This window comes from Ictalurus punctatus, chromosome 28 (assembly GCF_001660625.3).
Source record: "Ictalurus punctatus breed USDA103 chromosome 28, Coco_2.0, whole genome shotgun sequence".
Classification (NCBI taxonomy): Eukaryota; Metazoa; Chordata; class Actinopteri; order Siluriformes; family Ictaluridae; genus Ictalurus; species Ictalurus punctatus.
Genome location: NC_030443.2, coordinates 11384569 through 11403312, shown reverse-complemented (window position 1 = coordinate 11403312; position 18744 = coordinate 11384569). Strand labels below are relative to the sequence as shown.

Sequence of the window (18744 nt, the reverse complement as noted above, 5' to 3'; positions counted from 1 at the left end):
CCAACTGCCGCACCGGCACGAAGCGGACAGCGTCGTGCCAAACACACCATCAGCCAGAAGGACCGTCACGGTGGGGCGGGACCGTTGACGCTACACCGGCCGGCGACTGGGGAGTCCGTTGGGGAAATTCCACCACTCAGGCGACGACGGAGGAGGATAAAAGGACGCGTTTCCGGCCATGCGGAAAAAAAACGGCTAAGAGACAGACTCCATGTGTGCTCTTCAGCGGCATATAGGCACGTCAACATTGAGCACGACGGTATCCTCTCTCAAATCGCTAATCCCTTTCTCTCTCTCTCTTTCTCTCCCCGTAGGTGCGAGTGCGGACGAGACCGCCGGGTGGTGAAATCGCATTCAACGGTGGATGACGGCACGGGAGACCCACGCACACGTCTCAGGAACCCCGACACGCCCTCGAGAAGGTCACAATGCCAGCCACACCCCCACGAAACCCCTCGCACTCACACACCCTCACCTCCTCACGACAGATAGCTCACACACAGACAAATAAAACACCCATTTTGACTGCAACCTGTCTCTTGTGGGTCTGTGCTCTGCCCTCCCCCGGGCTAATTCCCCTACAGTATATATACATACACACTGAAAGAGAAAGACGGCAACAATGACTAGAAGGGGTCAAACTGACAGAGTAAATGTCTGCTTTCACATGTTAGTGGTATATTGTTAATAGAACACTGAAACTTTTTTTAATCACCACAACAGACAGGACTTTACATTAAAAGTTAAAATTTCTAAAGTTTCTCTCCATCAATAAGCCAGGTGTTTTTTTTTTTCTGCTGGGACATGACCATCTCTAATATCCTTTCAAATTAGTTAATGCTGATACTCAGTATGTTTACATGGACAACAATAATCCAATATTAACCTGATTAAGACAATATTCTGATTAAGAAACTACCATGTAAACAGCGCTTTTTGATTACTTTAATCTGATTAAAGACATACTCGAAGTAAACACAAATAAAATTAAGACGTGGAGTATTCCTATTTTAGTCACATTATCGACATGCATTACAGACATGTAAACACCTTAATCACACTATTAACGTCATGTGGGAGTTTTCACCACATTTTGCCTCAGGACATACACACACGGCAAACAAGAGAGCATGGCTTCGTCCCAAACCGCGTACTTACCTCCTATATAGTAGGAGATATACATGTATTATACCTACTTTATAGTAGGTAAGTATGCGGTTTTGGACACAGCCCACAGCTTCAATCAGTCGTCTATTTGCACGTTTAGCATGATAAATATTTAACTGCACTTGAAGCTTTTGTAAAATTAAAAATGAAACACCCAAAACTGTATACAGTACTATAACGAAGATGAACTGTATGTTCACATTAAGAAGAGAAAGACAAAATAATGGGAAGAAAGAGAGGTGAGAAGGTGAGAGAAAAAGAAACTAATATAAGAAAGGAACATATAGAGCAAGAGGGATAAAGTGAAAGAGAAATCCATCCATCCATCCATCTTCTACCGCTTACTCCTTTTCAGGGTCACGGGGAACCTGGAGCCTATCCCAGGGAGCATCGGGCACAAGGCAGGGTACACCTTGGACAGGGTGCCAGTCCATCGCAGGGCACAATCACATACACACTGTGAAAGAGAAATGATTGGAGGAAATAAAGAGCCAGTGATCGAAAGAAAGAAAGAAAGGAGAGGAAAAGTGTCCAGAAAAAGAGAGGAAGCCAGCAAAAGAAATATAGAAAGGGAGAGAAAAAAACAGAGATAAATGAGAAAGAGAGGGATGTGAGTGTTGTGCCTTTGTGCAATTGATGAAGTGCTCATAAAGACATAATCCTTCTTTTTTATATTTAACGCTGGTTGCGCCATAATAACCATATATCATAATAATAATTTAAAAAATAATTAAAAATTATGAAAACAAAACAAAAAAGAATGATGAGGTTTAAGTCATCAGTCATTTACAGTCCTTAAAAAAAATCCTCATGTGCTTATCAGTATGCACATTATAAGCATCCAATGATCTACTGTAAATATTTAATAATTTCCAAGCTACCTCAAAGTATCCTTATTTTGTCCTGAAGCTTTATTCAGCAGTCTATTTCTCAGTCAGCCTATTTCTTTTAACCTGTGAATGTAACTTTAGGTAGCAGTCTCTGACATGAGAACTGAAATATGCATTGAGAATATGAAATATAAAGCAATTTATATGATTTGGATTCGCTTGACAACCACAGTCTGGAATGTTGACATAAAACTGGCCAAGTGTATCAAGTCTGCCAGACAAAATGGGAAATGAGCTCAGATTTTTCCTATTTGGATTGACATAGACACTGAAAACACATTAAGAGAAAAGGAAGAGAAAAAGAAAGGGTAAGGAATTTCCTCCCATATATTATCTTTAAAAACTTGGTTGATGGTTTTATAACTAGAGTTATAAATGAGTTTTTGCCCTTAAATTATAAAGGCAATATTATAAGTTGTTTTATTTTTTAAGTTGTTCACTTTAATAGGAACTCCTTTACAATTGTTCATTATCCAATTATCCAATCAGCCAATCATGTGGCAGCAGTGCAATGCGTAAAGTCATGCAAGTACAGGTAAAGAGCTCCAGTTAAAGTTCATATCAAACATCAGAATGATGAAAAATGTGATCTCAGTGATTTTGATAATGGTGTGGTAGTTGGTGCCAGTGCCACATGTGCTGGTTTGAGTATTTCAGAAACTGCTGATATTGGCTTTTTTATCGATGCAAAAAAAGGAAAAAAAAATCCAGTAAGAGGCAGTTCTGTGGGATGAAATGCCTTGTTGATGATAGAGGACTTAGCAGACATCTGCAGTGGGTAGCTCAGTGGTTATGACATTGACCTTTGAGTGAGGTTGTGAGTTAAAATAATCCTAGCACCACCAGTAGTAGTGATTAGCATGTTTGCCTTGCACCTCTGGGGTTAGGGGTTTGAGTCCTGCTTCTGCCCTGTATGCGTTATTATAAAAATTTACAGGCTTTCAGCTGCTTGCAATGAACGGGCAAAAAAGTCAAACAAAAGCAATTGAAATAATTCAACACAACAAATGCTTCAAGTGCTTTCCCCAAATTCAACTGAAAATGCAGCTTCATGCATTTTGATTTCTCCAGTTTCAAAATTATTCAACCCCCTGAATAGAATCCCTCACAACAGCACAAATATGCAAAACAGGTGTTGTCTCAAGCACACTTGATGCAAATAATCAAGGGCTTCAACTGGTGCGCTTGAGCTGGAACACATGAAATACCTGAACTGGCTAGGGGCAATAAGTGTATGAAATAACCTGGACGGGGCAGAAAAAGGAAGCTATCATCAGCTGCAGCCAGATTTCTGAGAAGGCAGGTTGTGAAAAACCCTTGAGTGACTGCAAAAGAACACAGTGTGGCGCATACTAAACGCAGGAGGTTTCCATGCCAGAACTCCAAGACGTACACCCCTACTGAGCCTAAAAGCACAAGAAAAGTTAAAAATCATATAAATAAGCCACAGAAAATTTGGGATTCTGTTTTGTGGATCTTTTCAGCACGATGGAATCGCGGTATGTCTGGAGGAAAAGAATGAAGAAAGAACACTCTGTCCACAGTTAAGCATGGTGGTGGCTTGGTGATGCTCTGGGGCTGCTTTGCATCCTCTGTCACTGGAAACCTGCAGCATGTGGAAGGCAAGACGGATTCATTGAAGTATCAGGAAATCCTAGGAGAAAACATTATTCGTCTGTGAGGAAGCTGAAACTTGGGCATCATTGGACCTTCCAACTGGACATTGATCCCAAGCATACCTCAAACTCCACCAAGGCTTGGCTGCAGAAGAAGTTCTGGAAGATTCTACGGGGCCATCACAGTCACCTGACTTGAACCCCATAGAGAATCTCTGGTGGGATTTGAAGATGTCGGTTGCAGAACGCAAACCCAAGAATATTACTGAATTGGAGGCTCATGAGGAATGGGCTAAGATTCCCCAGGAACACCACAAGAAGCTATGCATCTCGTTTGCAGCAGATCATAACAAGTATTAAAGATGCTTGCCATGAAGTGGTTGAATAATTTTGAAACTAGAGAAATCATTATAAGTTGTATTTTCAGTTGAATTTTGGGAAACTTGAAGCATTCGTTGTGTTGAACTATTTCAATTGCTTTTATTTGATTTGTTCATTGCAAACATTTTGACAATAAACCTGATTTGCAATGGGGGTTGAATTACTTTGATTGCAACTTTATAAATATGCACAATCACAGAACCATTCACAGTACAGACAATTTAACCTTTTCCACAGAAGAATATCACATCTATTGAAAAAGCAATTTGTCCTTGTGGTTTTGTTCAAGTATATCAACTTTATTAATAGGCACTGTTTCAAACAGGATCAAATGTTTGCTTGTCCAAATATGTCAAAAAAGGCAACAATTTCTAGGGGGTGTATTTTTTTTTTTTTTACATGACTGTAGTAACTGTGGCTCTCATGCTGAATGTAATTCATTCATCAACTAATTTGAGAGCTTATTAGAATCTTTCATGAGCTATGAAGTATTTGTAGCCAATAATCTGTGTTTTAAATCTGATGCAGAGAGTTACAGGGAACCAATGGACGGAAAGCAGCAGTGGGATAATGTGGGTTAATTTTGGAGAATTGAATTAACAGTCTAATGGCACACAGAGGAAGAAGTACCAGGGGCAAGTAGTTATCCAATCTTCAGATGATGAGGGACTTTGTGGCGTGGAAAAGCCCAGATCATCCTAATGTTGTGGGAAAAGAAACCTACATGACTGTGACAGGTTTGCAACACAAGCATAGAATGATAGCTGCTTGTCCAGAATTAAACCAAGGGATTTCATTGCAGGTGATGAGTTGTCATCCATGCTGAGACGCTACCACATGTTTGTGAGATCTACATAGAAGCATGAGTGTCTGAGGGAGAATAGAACGAGTGTTGTCATCAGCATAACAGTGGTACTCTATGAAAAACCATGTGATGATCTTACTTCAAGGAGAGTGTGGGTATAGAGGATAAAAAATGGAAGAGGGCCCAGCAATGTGCATGGAGCAGATGTGGATGTCACTTGATATGACCATCCCTCCACTTAGCAAGCAAACCAATTCCAACCTGGAATTTCAAGGCTTGTCAGGAAGAACAGCTCAGTCTTGTGACTGACCAAGCCAAAGGCTACTGAGAGGTCAAGAAGGATCAGGACCAGTGACAGTTTGGCTGATGTAGTGGCGAGACGCTTCTCAGTAACAGCCACAAGGACTATGGAGTGTATTGCTTTGTTTGGAGTCTTTTCAGGGGATCATTCCTACTGACAGAGACAGTTGATAGAAAGTTGCACAATCAGAAATTTTTAAGAGAACGGAATGAAGTGGTACTAGTGTTAATTTTGTCAGTTATTTTTTAAATTTAGTCTTAGTCTTATTCCTGTGCCAAATGCCTTCATAGTTAAAAAAAAAAAAAAAAAATATATATATTTAGTCAACCTTATCCTGTTTTTTGTAGTCAAGTTTTAGTTGACTAAAAGTCTAGGCATTTTAGTCTTATCTTAGCCAAAGGAAACCACAAGAACTTTAGTCTAGTTTTAGTCAATTAAAACTGGTGACATTTTATTCACTGAAAATTGTAGACACTTTTATTATATATAATAATAAATAATTTTATTATAAATAGATTATATTTCAGTCAAGCTAGTCTAGCCAGTGGTGGAAATGGCCGACATACACTGGAGGGACTCTAGTTGGGGAGTTTTTTTTTTTTTTGCAAGGGGTGGGGGTAAATATGTATAAATATAATATAAACATATACATATAAATACCTCTGTAATATATAATAACATTAGACTTATTTCATTTCATGTCTCCTCCTTTTTTGAATGTCAATACAGGAACATTCATTAATTATTTGTGTCACAAAGCAAACACCGTTCATTCATCCTTATCTTCCATATCACGACCCTCTGTCCTCTCACTCCTAGCTGTTTTTTTTTTTTTTTTTTTTTTTACCAGGTGCTCGAAAGTAATTTCATATAGTTTTTTTCATCCTGCCCAACTGACTGTCTCTCTCCCCTTCAAACTCTTCTCTCTCTTTGTTGCCTTTGTTGACTATCAACAAAAATATGAGTGACAGCCAGTGTCACTTCAATAAAATAGTGAAAGTGGTACAGTAAAAGCCCACTGTGGCTTGAGAATCTGCATCAATGACAGCTAAAACACTTTACATATACAACCTTACATATCTCTCTATGTAACTATTGACAAATTTCTCATTGTAATAAACATGTAGGCTAACATAACTGTGGATATAATACTTAACAAGCTATGATAGTGAAAATAAATTAAGATGAATAAGGGCGTTCAAAATAGATTAAACCATGGATCATTTAAGGTACGTACATAAAGCTTTATCCATATCAGAGTTTCTACAATCGCATCTGTTAAAGTAACTGTTTCTGTTAAGATTTTCGGCTATGTTAAGAATCTTACATGAGGTGGTCTGATCGGTCCTGTGAGAATGTGCGCTGATAGAGAAGCATTCCCATTGGCTGCAGCCTGTAGGTATTATTGCCAATCACGAAAGTCAACATTGTGCAACCACACACAGAATATCCCTGCCACACTTATGTGCGGAACTCGCTTTCGGAAAAAAAAAAAATATATAGTCTATAATATTTTGTCTCCTCTATTTTGTCAATGAAAATAAAGATTTTGGTAAAGTTATTATTTCTTAAATTACATCGGTGCCACCTCGTCTTAGTCATGAAAAAAAAGGATGTAACGAAATTAACAAAGTGATACTGATCAGTAGTTGCTAATGTCCGAGGTCTCTAGCACAAGGATAGGATCCAGCAGACAAGTGGTGGATGAGAGAAGCTGCAGAACCTCTAGATAGAGGAGAAAAGCATTTTAATAAGATGGCAAGGGGGGAAGGAGAATGAATTGTATTAATAGAAGTAGGAGGGAAAGATTGGAGGATTGTGTTAATTTTCTCTTCAAAGAAGGTGGCAAAGGCTTCAGCAGATAGGGAGGAAGATGAGGGGGAGGCTTGAGACATGAAGGAAAAACATCAGTTTGCATCAGAAGAAGATGAAGGGAATTTGATTCTAGCTTTCCATTTTAGAAGTATGCATGGCAGCATTCACATCAGAAAAAAGACAGAAAAGCCAGCAGTATGAGTGGAGATGATCATCAAGTTGTGATATTCTGCACTTTCACTCAGTTGCTCTTAATCCTTTCCGAATGCTGCATAGCACATCTGGCAGTCAAGGAGCAAAGCGAGGCTTTCTTTCACAATATCACTTAGCACCATGGATCTGTTTTGAATTTTACACAGGGTGAAACACTTACTTCTTTGTTCTTTCGTTGTTAAGCATTCTGTAAAATGTAAAAATAAAATGAAAGCCTGTGAAAACTCTTCCCTTTCTGATCTAATGTATCTAGCCCTGTAGCTAGCCTCTCTGGTCCAATGAGCTGCCTTCAGCTGTATAATCAACATAAATGCAAGTGATTTCTGAGGCTGAGATTACAATTCACAGTCGCTCCAGGATTTTGCACTTGCAGAAATAAGCACAAAATCAAGAAAACTCAGCAATATTCTCAGGAGCTTGCAATTTTTCAAAATTACCACAGATTTTGCACACATTTGGGCCAAGACATGCCATGTAATATCATCATGACTCGCCACATCATGTCATCACAATGCACATTCAGCCAAAGCCCCCTTTGATTCATGTGCGTCAAACATGATTACAGCTAAAAGGTCTCATTTTACCAATAAACATCACTGCAAAAGGCCGTGCAAAACAATTTCATTGTGACTTCGCCAAAGTCATTTTCCACAAAAAAGTACAAAAATTTCTGCAATTTATATATCCTATTTCCCCAATTAAAGTAGTTGCAAATTCAAGAAGTTGCATTGCAAATTTTGAAGAATAAAACCTCCACTGCAAAATCAAGCATTTGTGGCAGTAACAGTCACAAAAAAATTGAGCAAAATCCTGTACGGACTGAATACAAAGGTCTCTGGTGATGTAGTCTGTATCACCTCTGTGATTTCACACAGATGTACAACACAATGATTAATGTTGGAAAATTCAGCTATAGTTGAACATGGCCACATCTTGGTATGTAAAGTGGTTGTAATGTAAATAGTAAAGTGTTCAAGCAATAGTATAGTAAAGTGGTTAAGAGGTTGGACAACGGACCAGAAAGTCTTGAGGTCAAATCCCAGCACTGCAGTCCTGCCAGTACTGAGTCCTTGAGCAAGGCCCTTAACCCTTTAAATGAGATAAATGTAAGTTGTTCTGGATAAGGGTGTCTGCCAAGTTGCATGAATATTAAATATATAGTTTATACACGTTGTTGCTGGTGACTTCATATTTGAAAATAGTCAATTTAGTGAGTCTAAGCAATACAAAAGAAAAAGTAACAATCTGACATAGGAAATGACTATATTTTAACATATCTATACAGTAACCTTGTTTTGCTTACCGGAGAGTTAGTGATGCACTGGGCAAGAATTATGCAGGTCCAGTTTCTATCAATATAGAATCGACAATATAATATATAGCGCACATGTACCAGAAGATGCTGAAGAACCCACAAATCCATCTAATGACTGTTTATGTTTGAACTGTTAATGGATCAAACACATAGAAGGAAAATTATGTGACTTTCACAGTGTTGGGATTATACTCTACATTAGTTCTCACTGTGTCGTTCCCGGGCATTGATCATTATTACAAAGCAACAAAACTGCTTGAGTGTGAAGCAAGAAAACAGAACGTTCTGTCTGCTTCCTGGATTAGTAGAGCTATTTGCAGAACTTCTCTCTCCTTCACCCTCTGGAGACAGCTGTGCCCAGCATGTGCACACTGACTGCCTGAAGCGACACTGACCGCCTGTAGCATATGTGGTATAAAGATAGAGGTGACTATATGGTGCAGATATAGATATATGTATGGGTTTAAGACAAGATTTTGTTTCCGTTTGAGGGACCCATTGGTTTTAATAATATATATAATTTTTTAAAAAAACAATCAATGAATGCAATCAATGGCTTCTGCAGTACAGAAAATGTATACAGTTTTGACATTCCGAATTTGGCACCAATGGGATATATGCTTTCAGCATAAAACCTTGTTTGTGAGCATGTGTGTGTGCGTGTGTGCATGTGGTGTGTGTGTGTGTGTGTGTGTGTGTGTGTGTGAGAGAGAGAGAGAGAGAGAGAGAGAGAGAGAGAGAGAGAGAGAGAGAGAGAGAGAGAGAGAGAGAGATATTGTGAATCTGGGTCAGGAAAAAAGAGGAGATTATGTGCAGAGCTCCCTCCTATCTGTGTGTTGATGCTGCTGAATGTATTAGACTGAGGGATTTCTAGGACATGCATCAGAGAACATTCAGATACACACACACACACACACACACACACACACACACACACACACACACATAAAAACAGGGTGTTCTCATTTAACTGTTATATAAAATAGTTTTTAACAGGTCAGTAAGTTCACCAGGGAGAGTCATTATAGCATAGTTCTTCTATATCCTATATAGGAGTGTGACTTTTTCACCCCAGTCTCACAGAAAATAAGTAAGTAAATAAATAAATAAATGTTCATATGCAGCTTTTCTACAGCACGTTCTATACGACAAATATCAACATTCTGCATTCGTGCATATCCAAGTCTCAGACCTTCACTCAATGCTGCAATGTAATTTAACAATGCCCTCCTTTACCATCTAGAGATCTCTATTCAATAAATCATTTTACCTATGTTTTAAAAACATATCAATTGTAAAGGTTTGTGATTTTTGTGGCATATGATTACATCTACTGGACTTAAATTCAATTAAATAAGCCTAACTTCTCTTCTTCTACGCAAACACATTCAGGCTTGAAGGTCATGTAGTAAAGGGTCACGGTAATGTAGGTATTTTCGAAAAACTCCCTGCGAGTTGTCAAAATGTATTATATTCAAAAGAGTTACAGTATAAGAAAAGGCTGAAAGGATGCATTAAACTACAATTACATTTTTGTTTTGTAAATTTGAACACACACACCACCACCACCACCACTTCCAAAACTCTGATAAAAATTGGTCATCATAATAGAAATCATCATGCTCAATATGGAAATGAGCTGATATATTTTAGAATATATAAGAATTTTCATTCAGACCAGGACAATAGTTCTTTATGAAGAAAACTATCCAATCTATTTTTATCTGCATTAGGAAATTAAAGGTAGGTTTATATATGAATATATAGATAGATAGAGAGATAGATAGATAGACAGATAGAAGATAGATTGTGTAGACACTCAGTTTTTCCATTTACGGGGAAATATATATATATATATATATATATATATATATATATATATATATATATATATATTTCTTCCCGTAAATGGAAAAACTGAGAGTCTACACAATCTATCTTCTGTTACTCATTTTGCAGACACTTTTATCAAAATAAGCTTATAAGTGAGGCAGAATACAATTTAAGATTAGAGCTGAAGTTTAAGGGTCCATCAGTGGCTCTCTGGCAGTCCTGGAATCTGAACTCATAGCAAGCAAGTAGGCAAGTATATTTATTCTTATGTAAATGTGCAACCAGAACAGTCAGACAGTTTAGGAAAAGCTCAAGATCTAATTAATAAAAGATCAAGTGTAAAAGACAGATATGACTGTTAATTACAAAAGCAAGTGATCAGTGATCAATACATGCTAATAAGAAATTATACCATTTCCAGGCGGTTCTTACTGTAAGTCTAAACTATTCAAACCATAAATGTCTTCACCGCCTTTATCGACTGCCAAATCTTTGTGATGATCAGATAAGGAGGGACAGATAAACAGAACAGGTGTGCCCGCATTTAAAATAAATCTTGCCATCCCAGTCTCTGAGAGATATCTATCTCCGATGCAATTCAGGCAGATGTAATAACATATCTTGTGTTGATTTAGAAACTATTTAGCAGCTATGACACAATCCATTTTTACAGTTATTACATTGCCTGTTTTTTGCACCATGGAAATAAACAGATATTCTACGAATGCGACATACCGTCTACATACCTAATTAGGTTGTACCACATTTTACTGTGCTCTTGCACATTCTTTTCTAAAAATTCCATTCCTCCCATGGTGAATTTGCACGATTTCTCAAATTCTAGACACACAGCTGATGAGGCGACAAAGAGAGCTGATGAATTCCAAGCAGGTTTAGAATTTGAAAATGTTGTGAACTTGTGATATAATATATGTGAGGGTATGTGAGAAGATTATGTGTGGGATGCATTAGGTATGGGAGAAGATTATGAGATTTATTCATAAACAAAATAATCTCGCTCTGTGGATGAGGATGACGCAGCTGTCAGGAGTTTGTAGTCTCGGGACAAGGCGTATTAATTTGCTAGATTGCACAGAGAGAGAGAGAGAGAGAGAAATGATTGATACAAGTAAAAAATACAAAAGTAATTCTCACAAAGAATTCCTGTCTACTACACTATGGACTCAAACTAATTAAAACAAAGAGCTGCTCAGTAGCAAGACCACACACCTCTAAAACACACACACACACACACACACACACACACACACACACACACACACACACACACACACACACACACACACACTGTAACACACACACACAAGTATATAATAAAATGTAGTCTGAACACTCCTGAATTTGATTGTTTTTCTTCACACACACACACAAAACGCATGCATTAGACTTTGGACGGAGCAGGCTGACTGGCTAAGGGGAGGGCAGGAAGAGATTGAGAGAGAGAGAGAGAGAGAGAGAGAGAGAGAGAGAGAGAGAGAGAGAGAGAGAGAGAGAGAGAGGAGGGGAGTGAAAAAGGGTGAAAGTAGAGGGAGTCCTGCACCGAGAAAGAGAGAGAGAGTGAAAGAGAGGAGGGGAGTGAGAAAAGGGTGAAAGGAGAGGTAGTCCTGCACCAAAGGAGAGTGAGTGAGAGAGTGTGAGAGAGAGAGAGAGAGAGAGAGAGAGAGAGAGAGAGAGAGAGAGAATGTGTGTGTGTAAGAGTGGCAGGCTGTTTCTCTCCTCATACACTCCTCTCTCTTTTTCCCCCTTCTCCTTCTTTTGTTCTCTCTCATGGCTGATTCTGTGAGGAAGTGGCTGAAATGACTGAGTCCAGAAACCGGATTAGGCTGACAAACTCAACTTAGAAAGTAATAATAATCATAATAATCATCATAATAACAATAAAAGCAGGAGCTGAAGAGACAATGAGAAGGTGTGAAGCTAAAGATATGTGTATGTGGGTGTGCCCAAAAAGTGCAGAGGAAAAAAGGGAACATGAAGAGGCAACTTTGTTGGGAGAAAACGAGAAGGAAGGTGAGTGAAAAGTCCTGACCGAGAGCGTTGGTTGAAGTCTAACTCAGTGTCTGTGTGTGTGTGTGTGTGTGTGTGTGTGTGTGTGAGAGAGAGAGAGAGAGAGAGAGAGAGAGAGAGAGAGAGAGAGAGAGAAAGAGAGAGAGAGAGAGAGAGATAGATATGGATGTTGAGACTATAGCATCAGAAAGCTACTTCTTAGAACAGCCTTTCACTTTATCATTGAGCAATCAGAACTTCTAAAGTTAGACATAATGTAAGTGTTTGATTTGTATCTGTGTTGTTGTGGTAATTACAAACTCAATGTTGTGTGAATGTGTGAATGTGTATTTGATTTGAGTGCCTCGGGGTGCATTGCAGAATATGCAATTTAAATTCGTGTATAGAAGTGTTCAAACATACAGCTAACTTAACTATGATATTCAATTATGCCTGATTAGATGAATAACTACATTTGTTTGGGCATATAATGGCAGATCAATTAAATATAATGATGTATAAACCAATAAAGCAATACACTATAAATGGGATACTGGTTGCACTCCCTTCTTGAGGAAAAAAGTCCCAAGTGTCAGCTTGTCCCAGTTGTCAGAATGTGTATGTACATAATGTCCAATTTATATACCGGTAGTTACCATTCACTGTATTATTCGTTAATTGTCCGTTAGTATACTCTATAACATTAACAAAAATATCTTTATCGACATGACAAACCACATGACACTCAACATAGTTTTATGGTTGTGAAAAGATTCACACCACCCAACTTGTTTGAAAATGAAGTTAAATATGATTAAATTTCTCAAATTAATTTCTTGACGTGGTGTTTCCACAAATAAATGTTATTTAGACAATAGAGAAGAGCGTAGAAGCGTCTACACTTTTAACCTCATAAAGAAGTCCAAATTCTATGAATATGCATTGGCCCCAACTCTACACACCCCACCCCTTCACCTGTTAAACCAGTAAAAAGGTAAATAGTGAAGGTAAGATTATCTTAGGATCAAGTTCTCATTTGCGAAACTGTCAGTGTTGAAGTCAGACATTAGAGAAAGCTGACACAGAACCGGAATTTATGTCTGTCAGCATTTAGTTTAGCTACATAATTACTGTACATTGTGAAGTGGCAAGATGGTAGTGTCGCTACTTCTACATCAATTAGTTTGTGATTAGTTTAATAATTTTATCACCTGAGTGGAGTAGCACTGATAAGCACCATAGTTTTTCTTAATGTACACAAAATTAAAGTAAATATAGCTGCTGGGTGGCACAGCTCCGGGGTTCACTGTCAGCTTGGTTTACTGACTGTGTGGCATTTCACGTGTTCTCCCCGTGTCCAAGTAGGTTTCATCCCAACCTCCTAAAGCATGCTAGTAGGTGGATTAGTTATATTAAATTGAATGTATGTGTCCGTGGTGCACTGCCATGGACTGGCATTCCATCCAGGATGTATTTGCATCTCACTCTCAGTGTTTAGGACAAGCTCTGTTTTCTCCACAACCCTGACCAGGATAAATTGGTTTCTGAATCTGTTTTCAGGGGAAAGTAGCTAATGCATGCTCAAAAGGTCACTAGAAATCTGCTTATTCATGCAAGTGGGACAACAATGGTGATTAGTGATTGGTCTTTGGGAAAGAATGATGGTCAGTGATTGGGCTTAAGGAAAGAATGGTGATCAGTGATTGGTCTTTGGGGGACAATGGTGATCAGTGATTGGTTTTTTGGGAAAGAATGGTAATCAGTAATTGATCTTTGGGAAAGAATGGTGATTAGTGATTGGTCTTTGGGAAAGCATGGTGGTCAATGATTGGTCTTTGGGAAAGAATGGTGATCAGTGATTGGTCTTTGGGGGGAAATAGTGATCAGTGATTGGCTTTTGGGAAAGAATGGTGATCAGTGATTGATCCTGGGAAAGAAATATGATTAGTGATTGATCTTTGAGAAAGAACGGTGATCAGTGATAGATCTTTGAAAACACAGGCTCAACCAAAGTTGCTCGATATTTTGCAATACTTTTTTATTTTTTTTTAAAAATAAAGCCACTAGAGTCTAAAACTTCACCAAATCTAGCAAAGTCTGTAAGTTGGCAACACTGTACTGAAAATAAGTTCATCAACGAATGAATGTAAGTTATAGCTGTTTTTTGTTTTTTGTTTGAAAACAAACAAACAAACAACTGAGCTGGGCTGCTAATAGGACAAAATTGTTTACAAGAATAAACTGATAAATTGACAGGCAGATTCCTGTAATTAACTATTGGGTGTGATTACCATTGATAATTGATCTAGTTTCACTCTAACTCAAAGGGTATCTAGTCAGATAGTTAGCTAATTGCAATTTAAAACAAGCTTTCCCAACATTGCCTCAATTAAATATACTGCGTGCACTTTTTATGTAAGCTTAATCTGTATGGACTTTACACCAGAATGTCTCTTTTCCAGCTGTTGTGCTAAAAATGTTGATTGATTCTAACTAGCAAACAACTGCTCTCTAATGGTAACATTAGCTGCTCAGTGACACTACACTTTGTGATTTATGACTGTATGCCTATACTGAACTTGAATTGAACTTGAAATATCATTTTCAATTGAATTAATAAAACCATTTTATTAAAGTGAATAAATAAAACCAGATAAATCCCTCATCTTCCTGTAGAAAAAAAAAACACCTTAATATAAATACATAGGTTGGTTCTATCCAAGGACAATTTTTTTTTTTTTTTTTGGTTAAAAACTACATTATGTGCAACAAGCATTTTATAAATGAGATGTGGTGAGATTACAATTTGGCACCATTGTTTGGTCACCCTGCTGAAGCATTCAGCCTAGTCTGATGAGCTAACAACCACCAAAACACAGGCCAATGTGGTCAAATGGGTAGACCATCCTTGCCAGTGGGCAAGGGCTGGCAGAAAGGAAATAGTTTCTGAATTAACACTACTAATTCAATATCATAGATAAGGTATTTCTAAAGAAAATAACACAATATAAAGGTAATTTGATTAAATCAAACATTCATTATACAATTTATTTACAGTGAGGGAAAAAAGTATTTGATCCCTTGCTGATTTTGTACGTTTGCCCACTGACAAAGAAATGATCAGTCTATAATTTTAATGGTAGATTTATTTGAACAGTGAGAGACAGAATAACAACAAAAAAATCCAGAAAAACGCATGTCAAAAATGTTATAAATTGATTTGCATTTTAATGAGGGAAATGAGTATTTGGCCCCCTCTCAATCAGAAAGATTTCTGGCTCCCAGGTGTCTTTTATACAGGTACCGAGCTGAGATTAGGAGCACACTCTTAAAGGGAGTGCTCCTAATCTCAGCTTGTTACCTGTATAAAAGACACCTGTCAACAGAAGCAATCAATCAATCAGATTCCAAACTCTCCACCATGGCCAAGACCAAAGAGCTCTCCAAGGATGTCAGGGACAAGATTGTAGACCTACGCAAGTCTGGAATGGGCTACAAGACCATTGCCAAGCAGCTTGGTGAGAAGGTGACAACAGTTGGTGCGATTATTCGCAAATGGAAGAAACACAAAAGAACTGTCAATCTCCCTCGGCCTGGGGCTCCATGCAAGATCTCACCTTGTGGAGTTGCAATGATCATGAGAACAGTGAGGAATCAGCCCAGAACTACATGGGAGGATCTTGTCAATGATCTCAAGGCAGCTGGGACCATAGTCACCAAGAAAACAATTGGTAACACAGTACGCCGTGAAGGACTGAAATCCTGCAGCGCCCGCAAGGTCCCCCTGCTCAAGAAAGCACATATACATGCCCATCTGAAGTTTGCCAATGAACATCTGAATGATTCAGAGGACAACTGGGTGAAAGTGTTGTGGTCAGATGAGACCAAAATGGAGCTCTTTGGCATCAACTCAACTCGCTGTGTTTGGAGGAAGAGGAATGCTGCCTATGACCCCAAGAACACCATCCCCACCATCAAACATGGAGGTGGAAACATTATGCTTTGGGGGTGTTTTTCTGCTAAGGGCACAGGACAACTTCACCACATCAAAGGGACGATGGACGGGGCCATGTACCGTCAAATCTTGGGTGAGAACCTCCTTCCCTCAGCCAGGGCATTGAAAATGGGTCATGGATGGGTATTCCAGCATGACAATGACCCAAAACACACGGCCAAGGCAACAAAGGAGTGGCACAAGAAGAAGCACATTAAGGTCCTGGAGTGGCCTAGCCAGTCTCCAGACCTTAATCCCATAGAAAATCTGTGGGGGGAGCTGAAGGTTTGAGCTGCCAAACTTGGAGAAGATCTGCAAAGAGGAGTGGGACAAAATCCCTCCTGAGTTGTGTGCAAACCTGGTGGCCAACTACAAGAAACGTCTGACCTCTGTGATTGCCAACAAGGGTTTTGCCACCAAGTGCTAAGTCATGTTTTGCAGAGGGGTCAAATACTTATTTCCCTCATTAAAATGCAAATCAATTTATAAAATTTTTGACATGCGTTTTTCTGGATTTTTTTGTTGTTATTCTGTCTCTCACTGTTCAAATAAATCTACCATTAAAATTATAGAATGATCATTTCTTTGTCAGTGGGCAAACGTACAAAATCAGCAGGGGATCAAATACTTTTTTCCCTCACTGTAGTCCTATAGTGGAAAATAATTCACCAGCTGGCAAAGATAGTCTACCAGCTTGACCAACTCAGCTTGTGTTTTGGCAGATGGTAGCTGGTCAGACTAAGCTTCATATTTCAGGAGGTCCGGAATTCTTTTAAATTAAGGGCAGAGGGACATCTTTCCCTACAGGTATCCCGTTCTACCTTAAATAACTATTCAAAGCTCTTTTGCAAGTTTGCTTGTCTGCAAGTGTGTGAGTGAAATATATACTTAAGCCTTTGTACACCTAAACAGATATGTATTGTAAGGAATAAAAGATGGCAAGGAAAATAAGGTTATAGGAAAATAATCAGCACTTGTGTGGTTTGATACAGCCTGATGTGAAGTGAATGACTGTTATCATAAAGAACTGAATTAATTTCCTATAACAGCATGTCCCAAAGTGTTTTATCTTATTTATACCATGGCCATTTGCCATCTATTACACACAAACAAAAATATTAATGTAGATCATGCTTTTTAACCATTTATAGTTACATTTATTGTTATGGAAGGTCTGTGAGACAAATTAGTGCCTGTTATCACTTACGTTATAGCAGCTATAACGTATTAATAAAAATATTAATGTAGATAATGCTTTTTAACCATTTATAGTTACATTTATTGTTATGGAAGGTCTGCAAGACAAATTAGTGCCTGTTATCACTTATGTTATAGCAGCTATAAACAGTTGTTCCCTCACCAGCCTCTTGAAGTTAATAAGACAAAAAAGAATGCAGCTTGTCATGCTACTGAGAAACTGGCAAGTGCAAAGTTCTCCTATGGAAGAAAACTTACTAACCTCTACAAAATATTGATACCAGAGACTCTTTCCAAAATATACATTTTAAACGTATTAAATAAACATCTCATAACAGAAACGTACACAATATTAATGACTAAGTTTTTCTTTGTTAAATAACCACATGTTTTTTTTAATCCACTTATTATTATTCTTAGATTATGTGGAGCATCTGCCATACAAATCCCTGTGAATGAGTCATTACTGTGAAAATATTAATGCAAAATAACGAGCGTATTAATATAATCCTGTGATTTGCCTTGTTGCCAGAGCTACTATCAGAATTGCTGTTATAGAAAAAGAATCAACACCTTCTGACCAATCAGATTTGAGACTTCAACAGCACTGTGACATGAAACCATTTAACAGATAGCAAACAAGACATTTCTGTGCACAAGGGTGTCTGTTATCTGTATAAGAAAGAATACAGGTACCTGAAATGGTGAGTAATACCTGCTACTGTGCCTTTTCAGTTGTTTTATTGTTATAAAGGCAGAGGAAGAAACATGGTTATTGGGCTCATACTCTCATTCACTCTTGGCCGGTAACACTTTTTATGAAGCTCATATTCATAAATCATTATAACTGTGCTTATAATTCCTTTTCATTTTTATAAACTATAATAGTGGCTCATAAATCTCCAGGGGTGGAAAATACTTAAGAATTATTTTGGGCTATTTATACTTTACTTGAGTGTTATTGATATTCAATACTTTTACAAATTACATTTGCAAGAAAAAAAAACCCCCAAACAAACAAACTTCAAAGTACTCTTTCTCTTTACAAATCTCGAAGGTCTCTTCATTGACTCTCTTCATTTTGACAGACAGGAGCACAGGTACAATGCCAGGTAAGGGCATGCCCCTTACCTGGGTGCATAAATGACCTGTATGTACTCTTCTTTGACAGTTGACATTCGTTTCTCATGACCTCTAGTTTATTTTGTGT

The 18744-nt window shown here is 38.2% G+C and overlaps 1 protein-coding gene across 4 annotated transcripts in view; it reads left to right on the top strand.

Annotated features, from left to right (window-relative positions):
• The first annotated feature begins 11682 nt into the window (after positions 1–11682).
• The window catches only part of LOC128629319 (uncharacterized), a 52052-nt gene continuing 44990 nt past the window's right edge, over positions 11683–18744 (top strand). For 2 of the 4 annotated variants that reach the window (XM_053676821.1, XM_053676819.1), the window contains exon 1: positions 11684–12367. The gene's annotated coding sequence lies outside the window, so the exon portion shown is untranslated. Of the gene's footprint in view, positions 12368–18744 lie in introns of all 4 variants that reach the window. The other 2 variants (XM_053676820.1, XM_053676818.1) reach the window with 2 other exon arrangements.